Below are 12,584 nucleotides of genomic sequence, written 5' to 3'. Positions count from 1 at the left end.
ACGAAGTTAGCAGTGCAATAGGCCGAAAGGTTCGACTCATCAAACAACGGCACCGCACTGCTGACCTCATTATCGTTGTCGACCAGACATCCATAACACATATGCCCCGACGGATCGCTTAATTGGGAGCTGCTACCACTCTTGGATGAGAGCGCGCCCACCGGCAGCACACACCGGTAATCCTTCTTCTTTTGCGATTCCAGCACAGTAACAGCGGCGCGCAAGACCGCCCAGCAGCAGCACAAGAAAACAAGCGAAGCTCACGGCGGTGATCTCAGAAACCATGCAGCATGTCGGATAGGCTTTGGATTTGACGCGCTAGACAATGCCCACTCACGCACGCACGCACGCACGCACGAATGTACCGACACGCATATTAATGCGTCCATGCGTCACAAATTTCTCAAGTTTTTAATGCTAATATGTGCACAAGAACTTAATTATTTTTGTAACGAAAGTTTCATTTGGTTTTAGTCCTTTGCTATCGCACTGCCCAAAAGCATATAGCCCGAAAGAGACGACCCGGAGGAATGCCTGGAGGCGATGCCTTTCTAAACGGGCCGAAGGAAGCCGGAACTGGCCGAAGCGCTAGCCAACGAACGCAGCGTCTGGGGAGGGACAGCATGGCGGTCAGCGTTACTACGTTTGTCGTGGTCCTTTGTGGTGCCGAGGGCATGAACCGTCGCTGGCATGAGCATTTGTCACTCTTCCGATATGTGATGTGCCGACAGCAGTGAAATTCGCTGGTGCGATGTACGAAAACGTGGTAAGGTGCTGAGTAAACCTGTGTTGATAGCGTGCGTCAGCGGGCTCGACGGATAGCGCGTCGTCCTTTGCGCGCCTTCACTGGAAACGCTATGCTGACGGTGGGGCTCATTTCCTCCATGGCGGAGCAGCTGGTGGGAGACCACTACCCGGGTGACATCTCGCATCTTGGGGGTAAGTTAATTTTCTTCGAACCTGTTCATTATTTCAAAGCCTTTGCGCACAACTGGCCACGTCAACACAGCTAGTACAGAGACGCGAAGACGCAGTGCCTATCGCGGCAGCACGCAGCGCTGAAAGGTTGTTTGCTGGCGGCACACGGGCATGAATGCGCGTGTAGTGTCAGTGGTCACACGGTCATGGCCAGTATGCCATGCAAATATGCACAGCTGATCCGATCGCGGGGTGCACGATATCGGCGCCGTACTGCCGCCGTACTGCCATTCATCTCTCGCCGAGAATGGAATATGTGCCCACCAATAGATCTTCGGCCCGGGCTTTACATTCTCGCCGCATGTTACGCTGTAATTGAAGTAACAGCGCTCGAGCAGTTAAACTACGTAGACTGCGATTCAGCTGTATGCGTTAGGATTGAGCTTCCTCCTCTTTCACTTGTATTTCACTTGTACTTTTATAAATTGTGTATTTAAGGTACGAAGCTGCATATGATCCAGCTGCGTTCGTACTTATAGCCGAGCCAGTGTAGTCGAGCCTTGAGTAGCAGAACGGTGAGATAAAAACAAATTGCTCTGAAGTTTTCCGCCTCTATTTTGGCATTCGCTTTTTCATACTTTGGCTCGGAGCTGAAATGGTACAAACAACTGCAAAATGCACACAGGTGCCCTAGCTCCATTTGCCCTAAATCCCGAAGTTGCAGTGAAATTTAAGGGTAATTGAGCCTTTAATATGTACGAAGAATAAACTTGATTGTTTCATGATTATAACCAATGGCGCAAATAAATCTGACTTTGACTTAAATATGCTGAGGTACCTCTCCAATACCTTATTTGATGTTAAAGGAAAAAGTGTGGTTTTTCTGCAATTGGCACTATTAATTCATCATACCTGTGAGAATGTGAAATCAGTGCTAATCATGCCAGATTTCAAATTGAGGGACGCATGCAGAATTTGAAGCAAACCAGCCTTCTACTGAAAATATTGTTCTGCTGTGGTCTGTTCTTTTGAATGGTGGCATGTATTGTAGAAACGATGCTGGATATCGATATGCAAGTGATGTCTCGTCTGAGGCTAGCTTGTGAATGACTGCCGTGGTTATGAATTTCTTATTGCCTGGCCCACTTCGAAATGTGGTTAAACAGTTGTGTTCCATTCTGCGACCGGCTCCTTTTTGTGCCTTGCACTTTGCCTTACATGCTTGATTCTAGTCCATTTTTTGCACTGTGCTGCTGTTAAATGTGTCTTTTTACCTTGCAGCAATCTCCACATGGCTTTACCAGCAATGCCTCTTCCAAGCTCTCCAGTATGGCTGTGCCAGCCTTTCACTTGGTGCTAGGATGCCCAGCAAGCAAGCAGGCTTTTGAGGTAAGCACTGAAGACATCTTCCGACACAAGTAGCTTTTATTTTCCTAGTCCACTGCTACTTGTGTGACCCCTCGTTATGTTGATTTTGGCAAGTTAGGTTGCCTATTAAGGGCTCTCTTTTGTTTTTCACCTGCTGCTGTGGCCTACTGCATTGGTGTTCGGCTACTGAGCCCAAAGACGCGGGATTGAATTGTGGTGGCTTCGTTTCGACAAGGCGAAATGCATATTTGCTCGTGTGTTATGCAATGTCAGTGCATGTTAAAGAATCTTTGGTGGTCGAAATTTATGCACAGCCCTCCTCTATGAATGGAGCTATTGTTCAACTTTGAGGCATTAAAGGGACACCGATGGCAAGCTGAAGTTGACCTGTGATGATGAAGTTCCGCATCCTAACCACAAAGACGACACTTTTTCTGAAAGTGGAGCTTTATAAGCCAGAGAAAGCAAAACATACAATTTTCATCAGCACCGGCTGATTTCGGAAGTAAATTGCGATGCGCTGACTCCGTTTTTTTTTGGCACAGATTCCAGAGGCTAGGCTGAACTGCCATTCACCTCAGAACGGTTATCATGGAGTCCTTTGTGTAGACTTCATGAGTTCAAATCGAGTGGCGGGAAAATTTTTAAATGTAATTTTTGCGCCAATCATTGTGTTGATGGCCTTTGCGCTGCTGTTAAAACCGGGATAGCAGTATGGTATCCCATAAAACTAGGTTCAGGACTTGCAGGAAGTGGTTTATCACATTCCGCTAGCTTGTGCAAGAAACTACTTCAGGGATGTGTGCAGGTGTCTTTAATGTGTTCCTGAGTGAGCACTAATTTGTTAGGGGGAAGGCAGCTTCTAATCTGGCACTACAGTGCCAATGTCGTGAGTGTAAATCATAAGATGACCCATCAGAGTGTACGCCTGATTTCTGTGACACTTCAGTGGTGTATAGAAGTGGTAAACAAATCTGTAAGGTATTTGATGCATATCTCCAAGGCAACGGCTGTATGAGTAGCGAAGCCATTAGTCAATCTTCAACGGAAAGAATTTTCTCTTTTAGATGACGTGCTTGTATATCAGTGACAGTTATTTGTTGTCCTGCCTTTCGCTGGTGTGGGTCATGTGTGGCGCATCTTCATGCGAGCCTTCTTTTCCTTTACAAAAAATTCAATTGATAGTCCAACCTGTTTTCTTCTCTTTTCCTGTGTTGCATCTTTTGGCTGGTTTTAAATCTGTAACTGAGCTCAGACCGTGATAATTACTGCCGGTAAACAGAGCTACTGAATGTGAGCTTGGCATACATGCGTACTGTATGTGTGAAAGTGCAGTTTACAATATTCAGAAATGCTTGATAGCCTTACAAGAATCTAAAATTTTGTTGGAATTCCTATTTGTTCTCTGTTCAAGTGTCGAGAGTTTTTCCGCTTCATCGTGTGATTAGAGCCACTTTGGTACTTAAGCTGAAATCTTTTCTTTAGCCTGCATGTTTCTCACTTTTGGGACAGAAACTTGGAGGCTAATGAAGAGAGTTCAGCTTAAAAGAGTATAGACACCTAATCTTGGTGGCATGTTTTCTTCTCTATAATGGTGCGGAAGACACTACTATGCATGAATCACCATCTGGTATTCGCGTGAGACCGCTAAATAATTTATAATCAACTTTTTCTGCCATCCCGTTTCGGTGAACAATTTGACTATGGCTATGACATCAAAGAGAGGTTATAGGTCACGTGAGGCGTGGGAAAACTGCACTTATAATCGCTGCTTCATCATTTTAATTCGCTACAGCGCTGACGCCAGCATTCCTTAAGAGCCAGAAGTACCAATTGTATTGCAGTTTTTCATGCCTCACGTGACCAATAACCTCGCTTTGACGTCACAGCCATCATTCAGCTGTTGAAACCGAAACAAATACAGCAGGAGAAAGAAATTTGATTATAAATTATTTAGCGGTCATAGGAGGATGCCATGTGGTAATCCGTGTATAATACTTTATGCCTTATTACAAAGAAAAAAACACGTGCCAAACGATAAGGACAGCAAAGTGAGCTATGGAAAGAAAAATGATAAGTCTAACATTAAGAGACCAAAAGGGGGCGGAGTGGGTGAGGGAACAAACGCGGGTTAATGACATGCTACTTGAAATTAAGAGGAAGAAAAGGGCCTGGGCGGGGCTTGTAATGGGAAGACAACATAACCGCTGGTCCTTAAGGGTAATGGAGTGGATTCCAAGAGAAGTCAAGCGTAGCAGGGGGCGGCAGAAAGTTAGATGAGCGGATGAGATTAAGAAGTTTGCGGGGATATGGTGGCCACACCTAGCGAAGGACAGGGTTAATGTGGAGACATGGGTGAGTCCTTTGCCCTGCAGTGGGCCTAGTCAGGCTGATGATGATGGTATGTGTCGCACCTGCTGCTTCGTGCTATCAGCTGGCCCATGCTTGGCCGACCAGACTAGCCAAATTTGTGATGTCGGTTTTCTATTGCACCTGCATTTGTGTACACAGAGGACTTGAATGGTAGCAGGCGATGCTGTGCATGTGTTCACGCCACAGCACACATGACCCACACTGAAAGCTTCTCTGCCTTTAGTAAGACAGCTGCATCAGTCTGGGACATAAGGTATCCCAGTGCTAGAGTATGAGTAAATTGCTCTGGAATTTTAATCTGGTATCAGGTAGCATAGTGCAAAAGAAGGCTAGCGCGGCTGCCTAATATTCTCTTGGGCAGCTGTGTTGGATTTTCAATGCCTGTTAGTGTAATCCGTGAAAGTTCACTGTAACCCATTCGTTTCGATGTAAATTAGGAAGTCCTTAGAGCCCTGTACTTTTTAATGATAATAACAAGGTAATGCAGTAATTCAATTGTACCTGTTCTCTTTCAACACAGTAAAGTGCTGCTGGGTCGAGATCACAGTTTTACTTTGTAGGTGTGCTCAGGCTGTCATCATCATCATCAGTAGCAGCAGCCTGACTACACCCACTGCAGGGCAAAGCCTCTCCCATGTCTCTCCAATTAACCCTGTCCTTTGCCACTTGCGGCCACTGTATCCCCACAAACTTCTTAATCTCATCCACCCACCATTTTTTCCTGTGTGTGTGTCTTTTCGCCATTCTGAAATTCTATCATACAAATGGATTGATGCACGTAGTGTCAGGTGCGTAATGTGATACCACCAGCTCACCCCAAGCTGTGCTCAGATTTGCCTCATTGCTGCAGGAGCATTAAGGCAGGCTTGAGGCTGAGTGGTGCAAAAACATGATTTTTCAAGAATGTCTCTGTGGAAATTGCAATTAATCATGTGAATTTGCTTTCATTTTAGGAGCTGCTCACAAGCTGTGCGCCTTTCCATGCTGATCATGCTGGCCAGGTACGCTTATGGTTACATTACTAGGTTGTTTTCATAATGGCAGTTGTGGATTTCTGTGTGGTTTTAAAACATAAATTGTATAAGTATTTGGCATGCCACAAAAGTATAGTGGTGCATTCAAGGCCAGTGTTACAAAGGGATGTTTTGATTGCTGCAAGAACTTGAAGGCCCCTGTGTGGTCACTGTGGAAGGCCCCCTCCCTACTTAGGAATTGCTATTTGGGTTACTCAGTCATTTGGCAGAGGAATAGTGTATAGAGATAAGGGATGGAAGAATGCTTCCAACTGAAGAAAAAAATCCAGCAAGCAGTCATAGAAGCAGAAGTACAAAAATGGCAAGGCTTTCTCTAATTTACATCGAATCTTTTTCACTTAGACTTCTTATTGCATACAACGGCTGATGCTTGGCTTACACACATATTTTCTTTAGGTATGCAGTAGGTCTCACATTCTTGTATGATATGGTCACGGTGCCAAAAAATGATGGTGGTGTTAGAAAACTCGGAATATAGAGGAATTTTATTGCTGACCTTATGGAGAACTATGGTAGCTGTGCAGTCGTTATAAATATCTTCCAATATTTTCACATAACACTCTTCTACACCCTGATTCCACAATGCCTGCATGGCAGCTGTGGTTCCACCGAGTCAATTGCTGTCTGGTAGTCAATGAAGGCTATATATTGGGGTTGGTTATATTCTGCCCATTTCTCTATCACCTGATTGATTGCATGAATGTGGTCTCTTGTTGAGTATCTTTTACGAAAGCCTGCCTGATCATTTGGTTGATTGAATTCGAAGGTTGTCCTGACTCTATTAGTGATTACCTTAGTAAATACCTTGTAGGCAATCGATAGTAAGCTGATCGGTCTGTAAATCTTCAAGTCCTTGACATCTTCTTTCTTATGAATTAAAATAATGTTCGCATTCTTCCAAGCTCCTGATACGCTCGTGGTCACGAGGCAAGCGTGTACAGGGTGGCTAGTTTCTCTAGCACAATCTCTCCTCCGTCCTTCAACAAATCTGCTGTTACCTGATCCTCACCAGCTGCTTTGCCCCTTTGCATTGCTCCTGAGGCTTTCTTTACTTCCTCCCTCGTTACTGGCGGGATGTCCCATTGCTATGCTCTACTGCCTCTCTCCGTAACGTTCTGATTACATTCACTACTGTAGAGATTTGTGCAGAACTCTTCGGCTACTTTAACTATCTTATCCATATTGCTTATGACATTGCCCTCTTTGTCTTTTAGCGCATACATCTGGTTTTTATCTGTGATTAGTTTTCTCTTCACTGATTTTAGGCTACCTCCATGCTTTAGAGCATGCTAGGTTTTCTCCATGTTAAACTTTCTTATGTTGGCTACCTTGCACTTATAAATAACTTCGATAGCTCTCCTAGTTCTATTCTATCTCTGAAGTTAGACGTCCTCATGCTTTGGCGTTTCTTCATCAGATCTTTCGTCTCCTGAGATAGCTTGCAGGTATCCTCTCGAATGATCTGACCACCTACTTCTGCAGCACGCTCCAATGAATTTAAATATGTATTTAAAGATAACAGTTGAGGTGGGAGATTGAGCTTCGAGATTTGCACTTCAACTCTGGAGTTATGCCACTGCTACACAGAATACTTGATCGCCGTAGAGATATTTAATCATCTGGCACCAAGCTGCTGTGGCGCCACTGTCACAGTTGATAATTTTGCTGGGAAGCCGTTGTAGCGCTCACGCAGTTTTGAAAAGGTGGTATTCATTGTTTTTGTGCTATTGGCAACAGTAATAATATGCTTGCTGCAGTGTTTTGTGGCTAGCCTTCTTTTTTTTTAGTGAAATAAGTTGTACATTTCATGTTGAGTATTCTTTGAGCGATTAAATTGCTTTGATTTTATTCCTTCGTGTATAGTTGCGAGTGCTCCATGTCTGAGTGCAAATTTCTACCACTGAAAAGCCTTCAAAATCTTAATAGATGTCCACACTGTTCTAGGGACTCAGTGGCTATTGGAAATGCCCATTTAGCTGTATTCAAGTGCCACTGAGTTAATAGCCATTTGAAAGCCTTCAAAATGCCTGTGTGACACGGTTATTAGATTTTGTGCAGGTTTGATGCTGAGCAGTCTGCGTGCTTGAGTCGGGTTTTCCAGTGTCTGTATTTCAAACCTGAAACTTTTCGAAATCATCATTAGTTCATTAATGGAAGAAGTACTTGTGCCCTTTTCTCGAATTTCCAGAAAACAGATTAACTGAATTTTTTTGCATATACTCCTACCTTTTTGCAGGTGCTGCATAGTGAGAACCTGTATCAAGACGCCAACCTGCTGGACTTGGAGAAACTGAAAAAATTGTTTAGCCACTGTGTGGCACCCATCATGAGGGATGTGGCATTAATAAAGCCAGTTAAGGTGACCTTATCTATGTCCTTTTGCAAGCATGCTACACACATGAGAACCATCCCACGAAGCACCGTTTCTGCAAAGCTTGTTATCTCACAACATGCATGCTGAATGAGGCAGTGACAGACAGATGAGGAGGCCTTAATGCAGTACATTAGCGTACCGTGTTGAGCAGTGATGTAGGAGCCTTGCAGCCATGCAAGGTATTATCGGCATCATGATGGTAACTCCATTAGACACTGTCTAGTGCTCTGTGAGCCAGACTCGGCTCTTGAACATTCTGGGACTCACCCTTGGCTCTCGGACATTCTGGAAGCCTCACCCGGCTTGCGCATATTACGCGAGGATGTCTCCTGCTGTACGAGCCTTACGCGGCTTGCGCACTTATGTGAGAAATGTCTCGCGTTTGCGAGCTTGCTCAGCTTGCGCAAATAATGTGAAATATGTCTCGCGTTCTGTGACCTCGTTCAATCGTCGCATTTTGCGTGGCAATAAAAACGCAAAGATAGGCACGCAGAATTCACGCTCAATATTTTCAATAGGGTCTCGCCGCTTCGGGAAAACTGAGTACGGCGACGCCTGGAGGTGGCGTTGCCGGAGTCGCACTCTTGCACTCAGCGACAGCAATTCGCTTCCTGTTTTGTGCAAGAAAAAAAGGCAACTCCTATGAAGTCTACGCCCAGACCATGTGCAGTTCTTGTAGTTGCGGCAAGGTCAATTGAAATAGGTCGCGAAGCCGGAGCCTGAATGCGGTCCAGAACGAAGTGCTAGCGACATCAAATTAGTGGTGGAACTAAAGCGCCAAAATGAAATGAGTGGACAAACACGACTGCACGAGGAAAATAATTAGGACATATTTGGTGTTTCAAAAGCATTCGAAAACAATTGCAGTGATTCATTTTTAAAATGTTTTAGTTGTGTGCATTTTGTTAGAAAGTATAGCGCTTGCTTTGTAAAAATTTTTATTACAGCGTTCGCTCAGAGCAGCGGCAATGGCAGCGGGACGATGCCAAGGTTGACGGTGCTCTGATGTCATACCCTTGTTATATCTTTTGACCATTCTGCTTGCTTTTGTTTGAAACTCGATTCTGCTAGCCCTACTTTTTCCTCGTTGCTTGTTGCTCGAGTTCTTGGTGTGCATCGTTCGTGTACAGTTTCCGCTTTTCCCTTTTGCCAGCGCTTCTGTGTAGTTTCGTTCGGTTGGGTGCGGTTCTGTCGCTTTTGTCCCAAAAGGGCATCGTCTGTGGCCATGGGGCCCCCGTACACAAAAAAGAAGTGTGCGGTGGCACGATGTGCGAGCGATAACCTGTCTGGCGGCGTCACATTTCATCGCTTCAGCGCTACACCTGCGACATTCAGCGCGACACCTGAGGCGAGGACGAAGGAAAAAGGCACAACGAGAACTGACTACCTAAAAATAGCGTTGGTGGTCGGCACTCGTCGTGTCTTCTTTCTTCGTTCTCGTGTCGGGTGTCGCGCTGAAGCGTCGCCGCGTTCAGCAGTTTATTTTTCCCGCCAAGCAGCACGTGACGCTGACGTCATGAATATGAAGTCACTAAAACACGTGACTTCAACGTCGCGTTTTTGTTTTAATTATGAAGTCACTTTTTAGTTGTCCACGCATTTCGAAGACGGCGCTGGCTGCGCACCATGAGCCGCCATGTTTTGAACGTATGGGCTTCTATGCAGCCTACTCTACCATAGTACATCTACCTTGGTTGCGGTGTGGCCTACTCAAACTTATTGGATGAGATAACCCCTACAACAAAAAGTAGCGAACTACTTAAAAGTGCGCGTGGAATCAAGTGGAGTTAACGAAGGCCTAAGCGCATTCGCTTAATCTGAGCAGAACACGCAGGCATGCGGAGCTTCTGCGATGCGCACTCGCCGCGTTCGCATAAGCTGCGCGGAGCTTTAAGCGTCTCGGATTTACGAGATGGTTGCGTTGCTGGGTTATAATTCACAGTGACGTTGGCTCGACAAGAGGAAGTTAAACTTAGAATGGAGGACGGGTTAGCTAAGTGCACGTCGCGAGATGCGTCTTACGGCAATTTTCTTGAGCTCCTGAAACTTTCGCCTAATCTCCTGGGAGAGGATTTGGGTCGTCGTCGCGTTGCTAAGAATGGCCGCATTCCGGTGCCGCTTCTCACAGAGGGCCGCTGTTTAGTACACATTAGACATCGAAAACAGGCGCTTTAGTGTTTACCTGGGGAACATGCGCAAACGCATCACGGAAGCTCACACGTTCTAACGTGCACCCTTTTCCTCATAAAAACAAACGAACTGTGTTTGTTAACCACATTGCACCCTACCCTTAGTGTTAATAAACTAGACCTTTCTTAACGGCACTCGGAACTCGGCAACCCCACTGAGTTTTATAGCGTTATTTCATAGAAGAACAAAAGCTTGCTGCCCTCCAGTCAATGCTGGCGTTTCTTGTTGTGACAGATTTTTTTCGTGCACAATGTTTGAAAGGATTTTTCGTGATCAGTTGGCCTACACGAATGAACCGACACAGCTCCAGAGTTGCATGCTTGACACGCCGGTCATGAGTGATATGACCGATTCAGTCATTGTTACCGGTGGACATCGTATAGTCCATGCGGCTGTACCTGTTCAGTGTGCACCGTAACGCTCTATTTCGGACGCTGTATGCGGTATGGCTATCTGGTGAAACTGGTCCAGGCAATCCTTGGTCTCTTCACGGAGCAGACCGCTGAAACGTGCCGGACCCCGCTGGTTGGGGAGCAGTACTGGATCGGATGATGCCGGAGCATCAAATATGACCCTCCCTACCCTTCCTGCTGAACCACTAAGTCGGATTCTCCAGCATTCCTCTGTGCTGGACGTGGTGCGCGCGCGAATATCGTGAGCCCTTGGTCTGTAGCGATCGTAATTTTATAGCATACTGCCGAACACTGAAAACTGCTTTGTGTGTCCGACAGCACAGTGCCCTGTGCCTTGTGAACATTCTTTGTAGCTTGCCGGGCGCAGCTTCCGTGTCAAGTGGAACATAAACATTGTTTAAGTTTCTCAAGTACACGGGTCCGATACGAACCCTCTGACAGTACAGAGCCTGTTTGTGATAGCGCCAAAGTTTCTGCGCATATATATCGATTAATTTCCCACCCTAGTCTGGAGTAGCGTGCCTCGTTGACTGCCAAGCAAACATCTCCAGTTGTTACGAGAAAGTGTGAAGCTGACGGTGCGTGCTTGTGTGTGTGTGTGTGTGTGTGTGTGTGTGTGTGTATGTGTGTGTGTGTGTGTGTGTGTGTGTGTGTGTGTGTGTGTGTGTGTGTGTGTGTGTGTGTGTGTGTGTGTGTGTGTGTGTGTGTGTGTGTGTGTGTGTGTGTGTGTGGGTGTGTGTGTGTGTGTGTGTGTGTGTGTGTGTGTGTGTGTGTGTGTGTGCGTGTGTGCGTGTGTGTGCGCGCGCGCGCGCGCGCGTGTGTTGACTCTATTTTCCTGGGGAATGTTAACTAGCGAAAATTGACCTGGAATTGGGCGTAGTCGCCATTTACTCGACGACAGTATTCCACAGTGGGCTCTGCCAAAGACATCCAATAAATTTTCAATAGTTTTCGATTTCAGGAGCACTTAAGACCTGTGGGCTGTATATGATCAACAAGTCTACAGGTTGTGGCTTACCTTGACAGCCATCCTGAAATGCTATACTAGGTTCCACAACTTTCTTCATTATAGTGCAAGCTGAAGCTGTCGAGCTATTTAGGAGGACCATTACATTCAGGCCCTACATATCTATGAGGTTCATCCCCGAAAACCAAATCGTTTTCAGACAATAAAACGAATCGGGCTTTGCAATATTTTATGCTGAGGCATGTTTTGTTGAATAGCGGGACAATCAAAAGCGAACGATATAAGGTACTTTAATCTGCGACAGTATTTATGTGCAAAATACCTGACGAATGATAGTGCTCACTGCAGCGCCGATAATACATTTTAGGTGAGCGCAGTGAAGTACCGATAGTTCAGAAATGGCGAAAAAACTGATTTAAAACTTATATGTTTAACTTAGAGGCATGACATATTTAACAGACTCGAAAATTGGGAAGAGGAGGAAACGTTAGAAAGCACTATTGAAGAGCAACCTTACCCCTCTCATGAAGAATTGCACTGAATAAAGTGCCAAGCAGGCCATGAAGTGCAAACATTTTTGTCGCTTCAGAAAAACCGTCGTGATCTTTGATATAAACATCACAAAAAGTATATAGATAAAAATATTTTCAGTCCTAAAACATATAGCTGAATTTCATCAAACAAGGGGCTCAGAACGCGGAATTACGTTAATTTTTTCCCTTCGCAATAATTGAGGAATTAAAGTTGAAGTTTGACTTCAGAATTGATGTCTGCTGTCGTTAGAGAAAAGGCAAGATAAAAAATTAAGGGTTTTACTTTTTATTACACTTAATTTGAATCACGAATAGGTCCCATAAATGTATTTTTCAATTAAGTGTGCCTCGGTACAAAGAGGGACCACATTTACCGGATATTACTTTAATACTTTAGTGATTGCGATCCCTGTT

General features: G+C 45.2%; 1 long non-coding RNA gene across 1 annotated transcript; it reads left to right on the top strand.

The window, feature by feature from the left end:
• Positions 1–533: 533 nt before the first annotated feature.
• LOC149335757 (uncharacterized) lies at positions 534–7,986 on the top strand. Its single transcript, XR_016284537.1, has 4 exons — positions 534–939; positions 2,200–2,307; positions 5,613–5,660; positions 7,930–7,986. It is a non-coding gene; the product is annotated as an uncharacterized LOC149335757 (long non-coding RNA).
• The last annotated feature ends 4,598 nt before the right edge of the window (positions 7,987–12,584 follow it).

Source organism: Amblyomma mixtum, chromosome 7 (assembly GCF_055824585.1).
Source record: "Amblyomma mixtum isolate Tamu chromosome 7, ASM5582458v1, whole genome shotgun sequence".
NCBI lineage: Eukaryota > Metazoa > Arthropoda > Arachnida > Ixodida > Ixodidae > Amblyomma > Amblyomma mixtum.
Note: the sequence above shows the minus strand (reverse complement) of the source record. Positions and strands in the feature narration are given on the sequence as shown.